We start from the raw sequence: 21,404 nt of genomic DNA on the forward strand, positions 1-21,404 counted from the left end.
AAAAAAGAATGTAGAAGTTATTTAAAGCAATGTTATAACCTTAATCATCACTTAAATCAGTTCTGCAACTGCACAAATATTTCTTGGTCCTAAACTTTTGCTTTATTTAATAAGATCACTGAAATTAGATTAAGATTAGATATTATATCATATTCCTCTACTAATTGGTACAGTTCTTTTTGCTTGTTTTTGAGAGAGAAAGTGTGAATGGGGGAGGGGCTGAGAGAGGGAGACAGAATCTAAAGCAGGCTCCAGGCTCCGAGCTGTCAGCACAGAGCTAATGCGGGGCCCAAATCCATGAACTGTGAGATCATGACCTTAGCTGAAGTCATGGCACCCGGATGCCCCAGTACAGTTCTTTCTTAACTACTCAGTGATGTTAGTAAACGTTAGCTTATGTTAATTGGGGAAAACTGAAGGGAAAAAAATAATAAAAATAATTAAATAAAAAATTAAAAAATGTTAACATTTCAAGCATGAGACAAATGATCATAGTGACTGGTTATTTGCTTTTGGGAATCTGATTTACAGAATTTGTGGTGAGGTCCTCTTTGATGGTGCTGGAAATAACAATGGATGCAGTAATGAAAGGAGGTGAGGTGTTCCCACTGAGATGTGGAGGAGAGGCATTAAGTTCACCAAAATCTAAGACAGATCCTGGCCCTCCCTTGCACGACCTTATCTTGATACACCTGAAGCTTGAAATCAGAGACCAAATACAACAGAGGAAATCCTTATACTCACCAATTTTCTCTACCTTAGCTCATACTTAGCTGCTTTTTTTTTTTAGTCAAATTATGCAGGAGCAGTTGAAAATTATAGACTCCTGTAATGGGGTGATTTTTGCTTATCCAAAATTCATATAAATCTCAGTATTTGACCTTATTTGGAAAAGGTGTAGTTATTTAAAAAGAAGTTATATTGAACTAAGATCAGCTTCTAATCCAGTAGGCCTGTGTTCTTATGTCAAAGAGGATTTGGACACAGACACATGTGCAGGGGAGGGTACCTACAAACTTCTAGAAGCTTAGAGGAAAGGTATGGAAGAGACTCTCCCTCACAGCCCGCAGGAGAAGTCAAACTTGCAGAATTCTTGATCCCAAACTTCTAGATCCCAGAACTGCAAGACACTGCATTTCTAATGTTGAAGCCACTTACTGTGTGGTGCTTTGTTAAGGAAGCGCTTAGAAAACTACTACACCTCTCTAGATATAGTTTCTCCGTATCACATTTCCCACACTTATCTGATCATCAGAATGATTTGTGTAAGTTTTAAAATATATAAATTTTGGTGGAAACTTTCACAACAGATTCCAATTCAGTATGTTTGGGGTGGCCCTAGAAATCTTTATTACAACAAAATAACAATCAAACTAAAAAACTCTGGCCAGGGGGCACCTGGGCGGCTCAGCTGGTAGAGTTTCCAATGGTATTTAGGCTCCGGTCATGATCCCAGGGTCGTGGAATTGAGCCCTGCATCAGGCTGTGTGCTGAGTGTGGAACCTGCTTAAGATTCTTTCTCTCTCTTCATCTGCCTCTCTCTCTAGCTCACATGCATTCTCCCTGTCTCTCTATTTCTCTGTCTCCCTCTCCCTCTATCCCTCCCTCAAATAAAAACAAAACAAAACCTCTGGTCGGTGATTCTGATGCAGTTAATTTGAGAGCCTCTACTGAAGAAAAAAGTATTGAGAGAAATTTTCAAATGCCAAAAAAAAAAAAAAAAAGAGAGAAAAAGGTTCTCGTTCTCTAATTTATTTAATAAGGTTAAGAAATAATTATTTTTGTTTCTAGGCCTTTATGATCTCTTCTGCAAAAGGAGAAAATTGGGGAGCATTTGGGTGGCTCAGTTGGTTGAATGGCTGACTTTGACTCAAGTCATGATCTCACAATTCATGAGTTCACACCCCACATGGGCTTGCTGCTGTCAGTGCAGAGCCCACTTCAGACTGTCTGTCCTCCCCCTCTGCACCTCACGTATTGTGCTTTCTCTCAAAAGTAAATAAAGCACTTTTTTAAAAAAGGAGAACGTTGGACCTTATTCTAAAAGGCAGAAGTTTGTAGTCAGGTGTGTTCTCATTTTTACTTCTCTATTTTGATCAATACAAGGATGCATACAATATTTTCAGAGGCAGCCATTGTCCAGTGGGCCATTCAGGCTTTGTCAGAGCTGGGTTGGTATTACCCCCCTCCCCAAGTCCTGGCCCCTCCTCCAAGCTGGCACAGGGGGCCAGTCCCTGGCTTTTAGCACTCAGTAGTCCTTGGGGCAGGCTACCATGAGCAAATGGAAAGCATCAGAGGAGACGCTCAATGGGGGAGTCACCAACATGCTCACAGAGCTTGCAGATTTTGAGAAGAACATGAACCAGGCTATCCATAAATATGATGCTTAGCGGAAAGCAGCATCAGTGAAACCAAGTGCCCATAAAACTAGAGTGGAGCAGATGCTAAGAAGTTGCCTGGAATAGGATCAAAAATTGCTGAAAAAGGTTGATACTTTTTAGTGACTGGAAACTTGTAAAAGCTGGAAAAAATTCAGTGGTATGATACGAGTTCATCTATCAACTTACTGATTTGGGTTAGTGGCACTGATCCATCTCCTGTGAGGAAGGTTGTAGGTGAAAGAATTTAAGCATTAGTAGGTCTCAGAAAAAAATGAAAATAAGTCAAAGTATAATCAGCGAATTGGCCTGAAATTGAGGAGTTTGAGAATAGAATTCATCCTAAAGAGATGTTACAAAAATAAGACATTATACTAACTGAAGTTTAAGAAGTGGATTCTGAGGGGCACCTGGGTGACTCAGTCGGTTAAGCATCTGACTCTTGATTTTGGCTCAGGTCATGATCTCACAGTTTGTGAGTTCAAGGGTTCATGAGTTCAGACCCCACATCGAGTTTTGCACTGACAGTGCAGACCCTGCTTGGGTTTCTTTCTCTCTCTTTCCCTCTGTCCCTCTCCTGCTTGTACTCTCTCTCTCTCAAAAAAAAAAAAAAAAAAAAATGGATTCCGAATACATTGTGGTAGTCTGTGGCATTTTCAGAAGAGGTGAAGAGTTCATTGATGATGTGGATGTCTTTCTGACCCATCCAGGCTTACCTCTGAATCAACCAAAGAGCCAAAGCTGTTACATTGTGTTATGGAGCAGTTATAGAAGGTCCATTTTATGACAGACACTCTGTCAAAAGGTAAAGCAAAGTTCATGAGTGTTTTCCAGCTTCCCAGTAAGAATGAAGAAAAGGAGTATCGATACAGGAGAATTGATATCAGGTTGCTACCCAAAGATCAATATTACTGTCGTGTTCTCCGTTTCACTGGGAGTGATATTTTCTATAAAAATACGAGAGTTCATTCCCTAGAGAAGGGCTTTTCAATCAGTGGATATACAGTCTGTCCCCAGGGAGTCACTGGAGTTGCTGGACAGCCTCTACCAATAGATAGTGGAAAGGCATCTTTGATTACATCCAAGTGGAAATACCAAGAACCCAAGGATCAAAGTGAATGTTCCTATTCTTCATTACAGGCACAGCTCAATTCAACAGGAATCTTAATTTGTTTCTTAACCTTTGCTCTGCTGTTTTTAGATGATTCTTCATGCTATAGCTTGCACTCAATAAAGCCTCCTGTACTATTCAAAAAAAAAAAATATGTACAGTGTTTCATCTATTTTCATGCAGGTACCAGTTAGTAATCACCATTTCCCTTCATAGGCCAGGTTTCCCATGAAGCACACTCTTAGTTGAAGTACAGATGGCTTGTTGGAGAGTAAAAAACTCAGGGTGGGCAGACAGAGAGGTAGAAATCTCATGGAGTCACTACAGTGCTCTCAGACAATCTTGCCAATGGCACTTGAGATGGTGTATGCCTTCCGAGATGCCTTCTCAGATGGCATTGAGTGGCCACGGACCATGGACCTCCATATTTAGCATCCCTTCCTTGAATGTGGGTTGCTTTCAGAGAAGGTGCAGGGCCTGGGTGAGGCAAGTTCCTTCAGTTGAAGAAAATTCCTAGCTAGGAACCAGACTGAGAGAGCTCAGCAGATAACAGTCTTGGTAGCTGGTGAAAGGAGTTCCTTAGTCCCAAAGATGGGTGGTCTCTTGGTGGCTCATCCCAGCATCTGCCAGTGTTTACCTCTTGTGCCAGTTGATTCTCCTTGCTCTGTATATTGGCTCAGTCTGAGAACGGCTGACCGGGGACTGTAGTGGTTCTGACCTCCTAGGCTATATAAAGAAATGGAAGGTGACTGGAAGGTGACGTGGATAACTATACCCCTCATCACTTGGAGCTTCCAGCCTGATATTTGCGATCTCTTCTCTCACTCTGCAATCCAAAATTTCTTCATCTGTTTTTCCTGCCTTGCTGTGCTATGCGACTTGCCTGGGGACTTAAGATCTGATTGCCCAGGCGTTTTCATGCTATAGCCACTGCACTGCTCCCTTTACCATCATAATTGGACAGAGGAATGTCAAGAATTGTCCTCTGGGAATCACCTGGGATCCTGAGTGATACACCACAGTACTTGCTACCCACTGTCCTCAGATTGTTTTCCTTTTATTTTCCCCCAGCATTGGTATGCATGATAAGCTTTTTATACTTCCTGTTCTTTATATAATGAATATGGGGAAAAGACCATAGTTACTATATGTGGGACTTATACAGGAGAAACATTTGAGGATTCTTCCCATGATATGTTTCTCTTATGTGAATATGAAGATTGTTATGGTAAACTAGGTTCTCAATTTCTTGGAAGCGACAGTGATGGCAGGCAGCAAAATCTAGGGCACTGTCACCTGTCACATAAGAGAAGTGTTTTTCTCATTTTTATATAATCTTTATCCAGAATCAATTTTGGAGCTAGCTGGGAAAGATTCAAGCACTGTCTCACATTGTGAGAGATGTAATGTTATTTTTTTTTTAAATCTTCTGTTTTGTATGCTAGATTATCTATCTTAAGTTATCCCAGGACCCCAAAGTGACATAGGTACTCATGTTCAGATACTGGTAATAAATGTCAACATTAAGGTCCTTTTAATTCCATATTATACAATATTTTAGCTAGAATGATCTATCAGGGCCCAATATCACTAGTGAGAAGGGAAAAGAAATGTGATCCAAACAATTCAAATATTTTTTTTTCTTTATGTTTTATATTCTCTGGATTTCAGAAGCATATTCTACCTTGTAAACCCACAACGCCTTAGAGGATAACACTAAGTGATTGGTTTATCACTCTGTTATGTTGGCAAAGTTTATTTACAGTCATTAACAAGAAAACACATGATTACATCTTACAATAAATAAGATGTTCTCTAGTGAAAATGAAACATCTTTGTATATACTACCCTAATCATTTCTCTCAAAGCTCCTTACAGCCTCTTACCAATCTTAAGTTTAAAACACGTGAGAAATCTCAGTCTTGGTCCTCACGTGTAGTTGAATAGCTTCTCTCTTTTTTTTAATGCTTGTTTCTTTTTGAGAGAAGGTGTGTGTGTGGCAGCAGGGGCGCGGGGGCGGCAGTTAGAGGAGCCAAAGTGGCCTTAATGCTGAAAGTAGAGAGCCCGATGTGGGACTTGAACTCATGAACCATGAGATCATGACCTGAGCTGAAATTGGATGCCTAACCGACTGAGCCACCCAGGTGCCCTAAATAGCTTCTTTTCTGTATAAGGAGGAGCCACTTTTGTGGTTCACTTACTGAATTCAAATTACAAACAAGGTGTGTTCCAAAATATCCTTCTATTAATAGACATTTCATGCTTAGAACATATTTGCCCAAGGGTCAAAGTTGTATTTAATGCTTTTATAAATCAATTTTTAAGACCTGTTTTCTCACAAGGCCAATGATGTAAACATAACCAAAACACCGTATATAAATAATACTATTAAAAAAACCTTTTGTGAACCAAGTTTTAAATTACGTGAACTAAATTTTGTGGTCTAATTGCAGTGTGTAGCTACCATAATACTATGTTTCTTAAGAAAAATACATTTTGAATTTAAAAAAAAATCATGAAAAACAAACACCTGTCCTTCATGCCTTCTTTCCCTCGCTTCTTTCATTCCTCCACTCCCTTCCTTGAAATCCTTCACTTTCTTCCTTCCTTCTTTAAATAACTATTGAGATTGAATTATGTGTTTGGTCCTGTGCCAGGTTCTGGAGGTACACAAATGAAATGAGCTCCCCTTCCCTTAAAGAGCTCGCAGTGGTAAGCCAGGCAGAAACATATGTAAGTAGCAAGTGTGCAGATGAATGCCTGCAACTCCGTGTGCTAAGCATAACGGCAAGAACGTGCATTTGTATATTTATTGTTTCTATTTTTTTAAATATGCCTAATAAAACATCTAAAATTGCATATATAGTCCACATTTTGTTTCTATTGAACAGAACTGAGTTAGAATATGGAGTTTTTAAAAATGTTTATGTATTTATTGATTTTTAAAAAAATATTAAATCCAATTTAGTTAACATATAGTGTAATAGCTTCAGGAATAGAATATATGGATTCATCACTTACATATAACACCCACTGCTCATCCTGATAAGTGCCCTCCTTATTGCCCATCACCTCTTTATCCCATCCCCTCACCCAACCCCCTGCCAACAACACTCAGTTCTCTGTATTTAAGAGGTTCTTATTATGTTTGTTTCCCTCTCTGTTTTTATAATAATTTTGCTTCTTTTCCCTTATATTCATCTGTTTTGTATCTTAATTCCACATATGAGAGAAATCATACAATAGTTGTCTTTCTTTCACTGATTTATTTCACTTAGCGTAATACATTCTAGTTCCATCCATGTTGTTTGAAATGGCAAGATTTCATTTTCTTTTATTACTAACCAATATTCCATTGTGTATATACACCACATCTTCTTAATCCACTCATCAGTCGATGGACTTTTGAACTATATACATACGTTGTGTATTGTCAATAATGCAGCTATAAACATTGGGGTGCAAGTACCCCTTCGCATCAGCACCGCTGTATCCTTTGGATAGGTATCTATTAGTGCAGCTGTTGGGTCATAGGGCAGGTCTGTATTTAATTTTTTGAGGAATGTCCATACTTTTTTCCAGAGTGGCTGCACCAGTTTGCATTCCCACCAACAGTGCAAAAGGGCTCCTCTTCACACTCTTCCCAACGTCTCTTGTTGCCCGAGTTGTTAAGGTTAGCCATTCTCATAGGTGTGAGATAGTATCTCATTGTGGTATTGATTTGTTTTTCCCTGATGATGAGTAATGTTGAGCATTTTTTTCCTACTTCTGTTAGCCATCTGGTTGTCTTCTTTGGAGAAGTGTCTATTTCTTTACTGGATTATTATTTTTTTTTATTCTTTTGACATTTATTTATCTTTGAGAGATAGGGACACAGAGCATGAGCAGAGGAGGGGCACAGAGAGAGAGAGAGGGAGACACAGAATCCGAAGCATGCTCCAGGCTCTGAATGAGCCGTGAGATCATGACCTGAGCAGAAGTCAGCCGCTTAACTGACTGAGCCATCCAGGGCCCCCTGGCTTATTTGTTTTTTGGCTGTTGAATTTGGTAAGTTCTTTAAAGATTTTGGATCCTAATCCTTTATCCGATATGTCATTTGGAAATATCTTCTCCCATTCTATTGGTTGCCTTTTAGTTTTGCTAATTGTTTCCTTCAATGTGCAGAATATTTTTATCTTGAAGAGATGCTAATAGTTAAATTTTGCTTTTGCTTACCTTGCCTCCAGAGACATGTCAAGTAAGTTGCTGTGGCTGAAGTCAAAGAGGTTGTTGCCTGTTTTCTTCTTGAGGATTTTCATGTCTCATGTCTTACATTTAGGTCTTTCATCCATTTTGAGTTTATTTTTGGCTACAGTGTAAGAAAGTGGTCCCCGTTCATGTTTTTTGTATGTTGTCCAGTTTTCCTACAACCATTTGCTGAAGAAACAGTGTTTTCCCATTGGATATCATTTCCTGCATTATCAAAGATTAGTTGGCCATACGTTTTTGTGGTCCATTTCTGGGTTCTCTACTCTGTTCATTGATCTATGTGTCTGTTCTTGTGCTAGTACCATATTGTCTTGATGATTACAGCTTTGTAATATACCTTGAGGTCCAGAATTGTGATGCCTCCAGTTTAGGTTTTCTTTTTCAGAATTGATTTGGCTATCCTGGGTCTTTTCTGGTCTCACGCAAATGTTAGGATTGTTTGTTCTACCTCTCTGAAGAATGCTGGCATTATTTTGATAGGTATTGCATTGAATATGTAGATTGCTTTGGATAGTATCAACATTTTAACAATATTTGTTCTTCCTATCCAGGAGCATGGAATGTGTTTCCATTTGTATGTGTGTGTGTGTCTTCAGTTTCTTTCATAAGCTTTCTATAATTTTCAGTGTATAGGTTTTTCACCTCTTCATTTGGTTTATTCCAGGTATTTTATGGTTTTTGGTACAGTTGTAAATGGGATTGATTCCTTGATCTCTCTTTCTGCAGCTTCATCATTGATGTATGGAAGTGCAACCAATTTCTGTACATTGATTTTTTTTTTTAATGTTTTATTTATTTCTAGGAGAGAGAGAGACAGCGTGAGCAGGGGAGGGTCAGAGAGAGAGGGAGTCACAGACTGAAACAGGCTCCAGGCTCTGAGCTGGCAGTCAGCACAGAGCCCGACGCGCGGCTCGAACCCACGAACCGCGAGATCATGACCTAAGCGAAAGTCGGACGCTTAACCGACTAAGCCACCCAGGCGCCCCATCTGTACATTGATTTTTATACCTGCAACTTCGCTGAATTCATGGATGAGTTCTAGCAGCTTTTTGGTGGAGCCTTTTGGATTTTCCACATAGAGTGTCATGCCATCTGTGAAGAGTGAAAGTTTGACTTTCCCCTTGCCAATTTGGATGCCGTCTAGTTCTTTGTGTTTTCTGATTGCTGAGGCCATGACTGTCAACACTATGTTGAATAACGGTGAATGTCCAGTGAGATTGGACATCCTTGTTGTGCTTCTGACCTTAGGAAAACTCTCAGTGTTTCCCCATTTGGGAATGACATTAGTGTTGGGTCTTTCTTATATGTCCTTTATGATCTTGAGGTATTGTCTTTCCTTCTCGACTTTCTTTAGGGATTTTATCAAGAAAGGATGCTGTATTTTGTCAAATGTTTTTTCAGCAGCTCTTGAGAGAATCATACAACCCTTGTCCTTTCTTTTATTAATGTGATGTATCACATTCATTGATTTATGAATTTTGAACCAGCCCTACATCCCATGAATAAGTCCTGCTTGATTGTGATGAATAATGCTCTAAATGTTGAATTTGGTTTGCTAGTGTTTGTTGAGATATTTTGCATCCAAGTTCATCATTGAAATTGGTCTGTAGTTATATTTGTGGGGTCTTTGTCTGGTTTTAGAAACAAGGTAATGCTGGCCTTGTTGAATGAGTCTGGAAGTTTTCTTTCCTTTTTTAGGAGAGGAGTGGGGGACGGGGGAACAGCTTCAAATGAATAGGTGTTAACTCTTCTTTAAATATTTGTAGAATTCCCCTGGAAAGCAGTCTGGCCTTGGTCTCTTGGTTTTCTGGGGGGAGATTTTTGGTTACTGATTCAATTCCTTTACTGGATATGGGTCTTCTCAAATTTTCAACTTCTTCCTGTTTCGGTTTTGGTTGTTTATATGTTGCTAGGAATCTGTCACTTTCTTTCATCTTGCCCAATTTGTTGGTATATAACTGCTCATTATATTCTCTTATTAATGTTTGTATTTCTTCAGTGTTGATTGTGATCTCTCCTCTTTCATTCATGATTTTATTTATTCAGGCTCTTTCCTTTTTCCTTTTTGATCAGTCTGGTTAGGGGTTCACAGGTTTGTTAATCCTTTCAAAAACTAGCTCCTATGTTTTGTTTGTTTGTTTATTTTTTAATCTACTGTGTTTTTATTTTGATATCATTAATTTCTGCTCTAATCTTTATTTTTTCCCTTCTTTTGCTGGTATGGGCCTTTATTTGCTGTTCTTTTTCCAGCTCTTTTAGGTATAAGGTTAGGTTATGTATTTGAGACCTTTCTTACTTCTTTAGAAAGGCTTGGATTGCTGTATATTTCCACTTATGACTGCCTTTGCTGCGTCCCAGAGGTTCCAGACGTTTTGGGCTCTCGTGTTTTCATTTGCATTGGCTTCCATGTACTTTTAAATTTGCTCTTTAATTTCTTCGTTGACTCATTCATTCTTTAATAGAATGTTCTTTAATCTCCAAGCATTAATGGTCTTTCCACATTTTTTTTTGTGGTTTATTTCAAGATCCATAGTGTCATGGTCTGAAAATATGCAAGGCATGACCTTGACCTTTTTGTACTTGTTAAGGGCTGATTTGTGTCTTAGTGTATGATCTATTCTCATGAATGTCCCATGCACACTCAAGAAGAATGTGTATTCTGCTGCTTTGAGATAAAATATACTAAATATATCTGTTAAGTCCATCTGGTTCAGTGTGTCATTCAAAGCCATTGCTACCTTGTTAATTTTCTGCTTAGATGACCTGTACATTGCTATAAGTGAGGTGTTGAAGTCTCCTACTATTAAGGTATTATTAGAAATGAGTTTCTTTATGTTTATGATCAATTGATTCATATATTTGATTTCTATCACATTAGGGGCAAAAATATTTACAATTGTTAGATCTTCTTGGTGAATAGACCCCTTAATTACCATATAACACCGTTTTGTTTTGTTTTTTTTTTAATCTCTTGCTTCAGTCTTTATTTTAAAATCTAGTTTATCTGATAAAGTATGGTTACTCCAACTTTCTTTTGATGACTATTAGCATGATAGGTGGTTCTCCATCCCCTTAGTTTCAATCTGCAGGTCCTTTAGGTCTAATATGAGTCTCTTGCAAGCAGCATATCGATGAGTCTTGTTTTCTTATTCATCCTGATATCCTATGTCTGTTGATTGGAGTGTTTAGTCCATTGACATTTAGAGTGGGTATTGAAATATATGAGTTTAGTGCCATTGTGTTCTCTGTTGAGTTGGTGTTTCTGGTGATGTTCTCTGGTCCTTTCTTGTCTTTGTTGTTTTTACTCTTTTTTGGATTTGTTTTGTCTTTTTTCCACTCAAAGGGCCCCCCCCCCCATTAAAATTCCTTGCAAATTTTGCCCTTCACATACTCCTATAGTTTTTGTTTTTCTGGGAAACTCTATCTCTCCTATTTTGAATAACAGACTTACTGGATAACAGATTCCTGGCTGCATATTTTTCTGATTCAGTACATTGAGTATATCCTCACATTCCTTTCTGGCCTGCCAAGTCTTTCATTATAAGTTAAGGACTTTTTTTTTTTTTTTCCCTTGCTGCTTTCATAATTCTTTCCTTATTTGTGTATGTTATGAATTTGACTATGATATGCCTTGTTGATGGTCGGTTTTTGTTGAATCTAATAGGAGTTCTCTGTGCCTCTTGGATTTTGATGCCTGTGTTATTCCCCAGGATAGGAAAGTTTTTTGCTGTAATTTGGTCATATTAACCTTCTACCCCTTTTTCTCTCTCTTCATCTTCTGAAACTCCTATGATTTGCAAGTTCTTCCTTTTTAATAAGTCACTGAGTACTGTCAATCTTATGTCATGATCTTTTGCTTTTGTTTCCCTTTTTTTTATGACTTCATTATTCTCCATAACTTTATTTTCTACATCTCTGATTCACTGCTATGCTTGGTCCATCCTTGTGATGGTGGCATCCATTTGAGATTGCATCTCAGTTATAGCATTTTTAATTTCGTCCTGAGAAGATTTTATTTATTTATCTGCACAGAAAGATAAGGATTGTATGTTTTTTTCAACCCCAACAGTATTTTTGTTATCATGGTTCTAAATTCTAGTTCAGACATCTTGCTTATATCTGTGTTGATTAAGCCCCTGGCTGTCATTTCTTCCTGTTATTTTTTTTTTGGGGGGGGTGAATTCCTTCATTTTGTCATTTTGGAGGAAGAAAAAAAATAATAAAATTAAACATTAAAATTAAAATATTAAAAACAAAATATAAAAATAAAGGTAGCTAGATTCTGGGTGTGTTTTTGTTGAAGGAAAGTAGAATAGAAAAGGGAAAGAAAAGAAAAAAAGTAAGAATAAAATTAAAAATTAAGAAAATTCATACCTTCTCTAGTCTGTACACTAAGCAGGTGGAGTGACTTGTGCTGGTCTTCTAGGGGATGAGCTTGGAGGGCACAGTTGGGCTGGGCTTGGTGTAACGGCTGTGTTCTCCACTAGGTGGTGCTGCTTAGCTTACTTGGGCAGCTCCATGTGCCTACACACTCACACTCATGAGAGAGGTGGAAATGGCTTCACCCAGCTCCCTAGTCTCTGACACAGGAACTTCACAGTCTCACAGACCCGCATTCAAGTACCCCACCTTTGATTCAGGCCTCCGTCCTCTCCCAGCCTGTCTGTGTCCAAGCCAACAGCATGCCAAGCGGCACCTCCCTCCAGAGTTTTATCTCAGATGGGGTTGTATTTCACAGTCCCGCACTTCAGAGACCTCTGCAGCTTGGACCCACTCCGACTCTCTGGGGGACAGTCTCGCTGAGCAGTGGGTGGTGTCAGCTTGCTCCAAAAAACATTCATGCATGTACACAGCAGCAGATGTTCAGAGATTATGTCAAAACACTATGCACAGCCAATGCCAGGTTTCACTGCACTCTGGTGCCTTTGTTCCAATACCAGCAAACGTGGCTGCTCTCCGGGGTCCACTGGGACCTTTGCCTGTGGGGAAACCGTATGTCTCTCCCCCAAATGCACTCCAAGCAGGGGAACTGGTTCTCCCCACGTGGCACAGAGCCCCCTCAGATCCTGCTGCCTGTCCTGGGGATTTTCCCTACTTCCTTACCAGAACCCCGTGAGGTGCTGAGCTCCAAAATTTCGGACTCTGCGCTCCCCTGTTTATATAGTCCCAATGGTACTGAAACACTCTCTTTTCTTCCCGTCTGTGGTTTGGGAGAACAGTTTTCTTGTTCAGTCCCCTGTGAGTGTTTTCACTCTTTTTCTTTCTCTCCAGCTACTGAAGGAGAAGTGCTTTTCCTGTGCTCACCCAATGTGCCACACTCTCCTCCCCCATTTCTCTGTCCTCTCTCTGCAAAAGAAGCTCATTACCCTCCATGACTTTTCTCTCTCTCCCAGTGCACCTTTCTGCACTATGTACCTGCCGAGTTCTGTGGCTCAGGTTACATAGATCACTGTGTTAATCCTCAGATCCATTTCCTAGGTGTTCAAATGGTTTGGTGCTGATCTAGCTGGATTTCAGGTCAGAGACAAACTCAGGGTCTCCACGCTGCTCCACCATCTTAACCTCTCAGAAGATGCATTTAGAAAAGAAGAGGGAAGCATCCTTGTCTTACATAGTTTGCACCGAAAGATAATGCCCTAACCTAACTGAGATGAGAAGGTTTTTTTTTTCCTGTGTTTCTTTTTCCATGTAAGAAAATGAGAAGATTACATTATAAGCAGAAAAAACGAACACAAAAGTGCAGCGATGATAATGCCAGTAATGTGTGAAAATACAGATTTCTCTTTATCCCAGGATTTAGCCCCCACTTGGAGAAGGTACAAGATCAAACCTCAGAGGCAAGTGAGCAAGATTGAGTAGGCTGAACTGCACTGCTTGGGTTCATGGATTATCTCATTGGCAAAAAGGATAAACAGAATTGTTTTATGTATGAATGACAGTATCAAACCTGATGGGTGTGTGTGTGTGTGCATGCACACATGTGTGCATGTGTGCATGCATGTGCACGTGTGCGTGTGAAAATAGAATTTGATGACAGTTACTAGGATGAGTTATAAAGTTGGGGAGTAAGCTTAGGTTGAAAGCAAAGATGCCAGTTAGGAAGTTTTCAGGTAAGAAACTATAAAATACCAGTCTTCTCTGAAGACTGGTAATGTAGCAGTGAGAGAAGGTTAAGTTCATGGTTTAGTCCTTCATTTCCAACTTGGAAACCTGAGTGGATAGTATAGCCATTATTCAAGATAAGATACTTAGAGAAGGAAGAAAAGCCACCTTAGGACTCTTTGAATTTGCAGTCTTTGTAGGGATATATAATTGATGTGTTCATGGTTTTTGTGATTGTTTTGTTTTGTTTTTTAATTGTAGGAAGTTCTTTTGCCCTGTATAATTTTTCTCTTGTTTCAGGCATGTCATATTAGCAGTATAGCCTGGTTTATGTTCCTCTGTGTAACTGTCGCCATTGGAAAGAGTGATATAAAAGGTGTTTAGTGTGCTTCATGTGATACTCAGCATGCGACTTAGTGCAAATAGTTCCACGAAACCTCTGGGTAAAGACTTTATCATGAGCTACCCTGAAGTTATCCAGAAATGGACAATGACATTTTTTTAGCAAGCTGTCACCTATTTTCCTTCTACTTTCTCGCTATCATCGAGTCTAACACCTCTGACTTTAAAGTGTTTTACAATTGGTAACTCATGTATCTTCACACCCTCCCTGTGAAACACAATTGTGATGAGACAGCCTGCTATGTTTTGAGAGCAGGTGAGGAGAAACAAAAATTCAGACAACTGTTTATCTCTTTAATAAAGGTTCAAGGGGAGAATTATTAACAGGACTCTTCATTTCCAATAGAATTATTTCAGCGCCCACTTCTCTACTTAAGTGCAATGTCTGGAAATCATTACTTCACTATTACAGTCTCTAAATCTAATCAATTTTATCAGTTAAAAAAAAGAAAGCAACTAAGCTTAATAGGTATTCATGCCAGAAGAAGGAGCATTTCTGAATGCCATAACTTGATGTTTCTCTTAATTTCATCTCAAGCACAGAGACAGAAGCTCTACTTTTCCTGAAACTCTTGAATCGCATCCCCGGTCCTATTCTAAGAAAACCGCACAAGTGTATGCCACAGGGCTTTGAGGAAAATTATAGTAAGATAAGATTTTTTTAAAATAATTGATTTGCAAATTACTTGAGATACATACATAAACAGCATGAGCCTTTTCAATTTCCCTTACTTATGAAGAGTCAGAGCTCTGATGGGCTCATTAATCTTTGATTCTGAGAATACCTCATTCTTAATGTTCTTATTCCAATAATTGCTAGTGTTCAAAGTGCTGATTGACTCAGATACAATAGGATTTTCTCAATTCTTGTACATCAGGGAAACACATGTTAATTAATCAGAGTTCAGATTTTCAGATGCTCAAGCTTTAGAACTTGATTGTGCTGATATACATGGGCCATTATTCCAGGAGTGACTTTCAAAACAAATACTGTGTTCCATGTTAAAGCATTAAACGGCAGATATTCACTGAGTGACTCACTTAGCAGCTGGAATACAGCTGGGAGGCTGCCATAACTGAATAAAACAAGAGGGTGGGAAATTTGTTATCACAAGCAGTAGTTCATATTGTTGCCTAGTTTGAGCTCCGGGTGGCCCAGGTAGCCAGCATGGTAAGTTTAAAAGAGCTGTTCATTCCAATTCTATTTGTATCTCCTCTTACCTAAATAAGTTTGGATATCAATTACCCTTTCTGATACCGTGTTTCCTGCTATGCAGATATTGAATATTTGGGTCAGCACATTGTCTCAACAAAATTATTCCTTTACCAGGGAGTGGAATACCTGTACATTTGGAGAGTAGTTCTTATGCACTTGACTTCCCAGCAAACCCTTTCTTTATACAGAGGCCATTGCCCTGATTGGATATGGAGCATGATCAGTGTGCCTGCTTGGCACACTGTTTCTTAGAGATTTCACAAAACATGTGTGTTTAATTTTTCACATTTTATTTCATTGTTGGCCATAAAACATTAATGAAGACTGTCCTCATTAAAAATCCTCAAATAGATCAATTAGGAAGACCTTATTAATTAGCACGACTATGGCATATTTTTTCTGGTTGTATACTCTGGCCTAGAAGAGGGCTCAGGCTATGACTTTGATGCCCATATATACCTATGAGCCCCTACAGACACCCAGAGAGCCTTAGGTTTGTTTTTCTCTCTGTAGCTGTGTGTTATAGATTCTGACTAAGCTGCTCCCCTCCCAACAAAGACAAGACAAAAGAAAAGAAATAGTGCATTGACTATTTAGTAGGCCCTTCCCAGTCAGCCAAACAAAATACTGTTTTGACAAAAACAGAAATATGAAGGATGTTTAATTAGGATGGAGAAGGAATTCAGATCATTGAATAAGCAAAGTTGACCTGAAGAAGTGCATCTAACACCATGTCCTAAGAACCAATGTGTCCAGGGCTCAGAAAGATCAGAATATTTAGAAATAAAATGAGGTGCCTGTATGGCTCATTTGGTTAAACATCTGACTCTTGATTTCAGCCCAGGTCATGATCTCATGGTCATGAGATCAAGCCTCATGTTGGACTCCATGCAGGGCATGAAGGCTGCTTAAGTTTCTCTCTCTCCCTCCCCCTTTGCCCTTGCCACTCCAAAAAAGAAATAAACTTGCCACATAAAGGTGTTAGAGACTATTAGCAAATATGTGTCACATCTATTCTTGGGCACTTTTATAAATGGATGCCAGATGTTACGGTGAAGCTAGCATCTGTTGCTCTGTATTTTTGGTGAGGCCCCAAGAAAGGAAAAGACAACTGCAAGGTATAAGAGAAAAATCAACAGAATTAGTCTTTAAGAAGTCTGTTAAAGATTCTTTTTCATGATGAAAATACCCTTTCTGCCTATTAAGAAAAAAAAGTACTTGTAATAAACCAACACTAGTCATACCTCACTTGATTATATTTCCTCCATGGTCTTTAAAGTTGTTTGTACTGTGCAAAAGTGGAAAATTAGAGATGGTCTGCCCTATGGAGTCAATTGTGCTTGATCTTTCATCATCTTTACGAAACTACTGAGGACTTCTTTTATTATTCTCTAAGCAAACTCAACATATGATTTTATTATTTTGAAAATTTGCTGGATACCAAGTTTGAAGCATCCTTCCTCATTTTTACACAATAAACGAAGATTCAGAAATAAAATTAAAACTGTTAAGCTCTCTAAATAACACTAAACTGTACAAAGTAAACAGGTCCAGATCAGCTGGGGCTTTCATACATTTCTGGGGAAGTGAAAATGGTATAGCTGCTGTGAAAAATAGTTTGACAGTACACATACACACACACACACACACACACACACACCCATACAATATTACTATAAGACTAAGCCCTCCCTCTCTTACACGTTGCTTAAAAGAAATGAAAACTTGTGTTCATATAAAATGCTTATACCTGAATGTTAATGGCAGCTTTCTTCATAGCTTCAAAAAACTGGAAATAACCAAGATAACCTTCAACTAGTGAATAGATAAGCACACTATGGTACATACACAGAATGAGATCCACCTGAATAATAAACTATTAACTCATGTAAAGACATAATCTTAAATGCACAATGCCAAGTTAAAGAAGCTACCCATAAAGATTTATATATTGAATGATTCCATTAATATGACATTTTGGAAAGGGCAAAACCGTGGGATGGACACCCGGGGGTGTTTTCCAGTGTTGGAAAGGAGAGGAGAGTTCACTGCAAAGGGGTAGCACAAGTGAATTTATAGTTGGCTGAACTATTCTATATCACAACTGTGATAGCAGATACACAATGAGGTGCATTTATTGAAACCAATAGAACCATATACCACAAAGAGTGAATTTTACTGTATGTAAATTTTAAAAAATCAAGTAGGATATGGGCACCTGTGTGGCTCAGTCGGTTAAGCATCCAACTTTAGCTCAGGTCATGATCTCACAGTTTGTGAGTTTGAGCCTCACATTGGTCTCTATGCTGACAGCTCAGAGCATGAAGCCTGCTTTAGATTCTGTGTCTCCCTTTCTCTCTGTCCCTCCTCTGCTCATGCTTTGTCTCTCTCTCTCTCAAAAATAAACAAACATATTTTTTTTAAAAAAAATCAAGTAGATTGTAAGGAAAACCCAAAACAGAATACATACTGTATCAAATAAACTAACTATGTTACAAATGAATAACCATGATACACTACGGGAAAACATAGGGGAGAAGAAATCCTATGTAACTTTAGAAACCATATTGATTGAGTGATGGGAGACTAAAGACAAAAAGTGCTATAAACAAATTCTGTAAGTCAGAAAATGATTTTTCACAGGAGTTGAGTTAGCAATTCTAAAACCTTTCAGGGGAATATTTGGGTTAAACAACTAAGAAATTTAATGTAGAAATTAGAGCCAGAATTCCTGTTGGATAAAGAAGTTAGATAGAAGGGGGGAAAAAAGGTTACAGTGAGCTCTTTGTGTTAAATTTGAATTGGAAGCATCAGACTTAACTCACTTTTTAGAAAAAATAGGTAGATAAGCAATAAACAGAGAAGCATGCAGAAACATGCACATCCATGCGTACACATAAAATAGATCGGGATGCATATGTAAGCTTGAGTTAGTATGTACAGAACTCTTTGCCAAGTTCTGTCAATAAAGAAAACCTAGAAGCAATGATACCTCAATAGCAATGGGCATATCTCCTGTTAGATCTTGATTTCTAAGTCCCATTTTCCAATAAAAAAATGTTGAAAAAGTGTTATATTTCAGATCTGGAACAGGAAAAATTGGTAGATGAATCTGGAGTATTTTGTGGTGTCAGAAAGTAAAAATATCCTCAAAAAAAGGATAGAGATCATGCTAAAGGACACAGGAGTTAGCCTGAAAGAACTCCCAGTGTCCCCAAGTGGAAGATTTTGGGCCACAAAAAATAGTATTAATAATAGATTATAACCCATAAACAAAATATCTACAATTCCATATTCATGTAAATAAATAATTGAATGAATAAATAATTGGGGGATAAATCAGTCTTCCTTATAAAGGATTCCAACTATAAATGCAGAAAGAATAGAAAAACAGTAATCATGATCAGAATCCTAGAATAGCAATTTTTTCAAGTCTGATTCACCAATGGAAGCAAAACTTCTCCTGAAGTTTAAGGAGAGACAGGATACTTGCATAGGCTTGAATCATTTATTCATTACAGTGGGAAAAATAGCATATTTTCAGTGAAAAACCCAGCCAAAGCCACCTTAATGAGATGATAAGGTTAATTTCACCACTAATAAAACATTACCCACATTGTGTACATTCTAATATGTTGCACTGAGAAGAGCACACCACCTTGAAATATTCTTGTTAAAAACAAATATGCAGACTCAGTTGAGATAATATTTGCCAAGTACTTAGAATTGTGTCTTGCACATGTGAAGCCCGCTATAAGATTTGAAATGGAATGGAAGCAAAAAAGGGAGGGAGAGGAGAAAGGGAGGAAGGATGGGAAAAAAGAAAGAAAGGGAAGAGAAAGAAAGGAAGGAAGAAAGAAGCAAAAAGGAAGCAAAAGCATTTTGGAAACTGAAAATAAGTTTTGGCTAGACAGTACACATACAGGCATGACTTTAAAATACTTTACCAAGCGATATATAAACAAGCACAAATTAGCTTTGATAAAAAGAATAACTACTCAAAATACTGAGTGAGGGAGTGATCTTAGTCAAGTGGTGTTAATCAGGGAATGCTAAAGATAAATCATTTTTCCCATAAATATTGTGTATCTGATGAACCTATCCTCAAGGGTACTTCATCATTTTTAATAAAGGCAAATTACATTTCCTCTGTGTATAGTTAGTACATTTCAGTACTAATAGTGAGTACAGGAAACTGCTTTGCTCGACAGCATACCTGAACCAGCAGCTTTTTCAAGTTCTGTAACTTTGGCAGTGGTATACACCTACCGTGCTTGTAATTATCACTTCTTTTGGTGACTTAACCTCAATTTCTGATTTCTCTCCCAGCATAGTATACAGTATTTCTACAAAGACAGCCAGCCAGTACTTCAGTTCTACTGATTTAAAATTAAGATGTTTCACATTTAATTAAAACCCATCCTTTCCACATCATTTTTCCCAAATTACATAGATATATATAACATTGCAATCATTTTGGAAACCTTTTCCATTGAACTGAATTGGTGAACAGTTCTTATTAGTTATGCATTTATTAGTTGATGAAAAAATAGATGCATAGATCACTGACCAGTCCCAGGCATTTGGCCAAATGACACTGATTCACTAGGGAACAAGGCCTTGTCACTGGATACAAGGAGGTCTCATTTAGAGATTTCCTGAGCATTACATCTTACTTGCTGTTATGCAGGGCTATCAGACCAGCCCTCACCAACAGGCTGTGTGCAGCAGTGACACATGTGTTACCTTGAGCTGAGACCATGAAAATTCCATGTGCAATTTTCTAGAAACTCTTTGATATGTCATGGCTACTAAAAATGTCATGTTTTCAACAGACTTGGAGATATATTTGCATGTAAGAGGTTTACGTGGAAGAATCCTCTAAGGGACAGAATGTGAAGGGTTGAAGGAAGACGGACAGGGAGGTTGAGAATCCGATGGATTTACAACAGCTGCAGCGGATACCTGGAATCCCTGGAGTTCAGAAGGCTTGCAGGGGTGTCTAAATGTGAGGCAATGGGGCTGAACCTGTGTACTCCTTTATTAACCAGCTATTAGGTGGAGGCTGCTTCTGGGGGAAGGCACTGTCTTTGGCCTAAGCCTAGGGAATTTACAGAATTTGGATTCAGTTAAGAGTCTTCAGCAGGGAGTACTCTTAGGAAGCAGAATAATAAGTGTCCTGATGGTAAAGGGGAGAGGGCAGTGGCATAACACCAACTACTCCCATTGAAAGCCATTGACTTATTATTGGGTTGTTTCTGGTAGGTCCCTATTACAAATGAAGCTACTCTAAACATTCATGCCCCAGTCTTTGAAAAACTATATGCTTTTACTTCTGGTTAGATATATACCTAAAAGTAATATGGGTGACCTTTATAATTTGGTGAAAAAATTAAGTGATCCTGTAAGTACATCTCTCTTTCTTCATTTCCTATAAAGTCCTGTATATGTGTTTTTCTCCTTTTATGCTCTTACCATATTGTTTTGATTACTGTAGCTTTATAAATCTCAAGTTCAGTTTATGTGACTCCTCCAACTGTTCTTTTTCTTTTTTTCAAAGTTATTTTGAATATTTTAGTTCCTGTCCATTTCCATATAAATTTTAAGATCGTCTTCAATTTCTACAAAGCACTCTTAGTAGATTTATATTGGGATTTGGTAGATAGATGCATTTGTGAAGAAGTGACAGCTTTGAGCCATTCAATACATAGAAATGCCATATCCATTTATTTATATGTTCTATATTTTTCCAGCTTATTTTTCATATTCAGTATATAGGTCCTATGAATCAGATTTATCTGCATTTTATATTTTGATGCTATTGAAAATTATACTTTTTCATTTTTAATATCTGACTGTTTATTTTCGTTATATTGGAAGACAGCTGATTTTTGCATATTAATCCCATATTCTGCAAACTTGTGAAATTCACTCTTCACTTCTAGGA

At 38.2% G+C, this 21,404-nt stretch overlaps 1 pseudogene; it reads left to right on the forward strand.

The window, feature by feature from the left end:
* The first annotated feature begins 2,273 nt into the window (after positions 1-2,273).
* Positions 2,274-12,238, forward strand: LOC144226908 (DNA polymerase beta pseudogene; annotated as a pseudogene).
* Positions 12,239-21,404: the final 9,166 nt, after the last annotated feature.

This window comes from Crocuta crocuta, unplaced genomic scaffold, assembly GCF_008692635.1.
Source record: "Crocuta crocuta isolate KB4526 unplaced genomic scaffold, BGI_CrCroc_1.0 scaffold32, whole genome shotgun sequence".
Taxonomy (NCBI): Eukaryota; Metazoa; Chordata; class Mammalia; order Carnivora; family Hyaenidae; genus Crocuta; species Crocuta crocuta.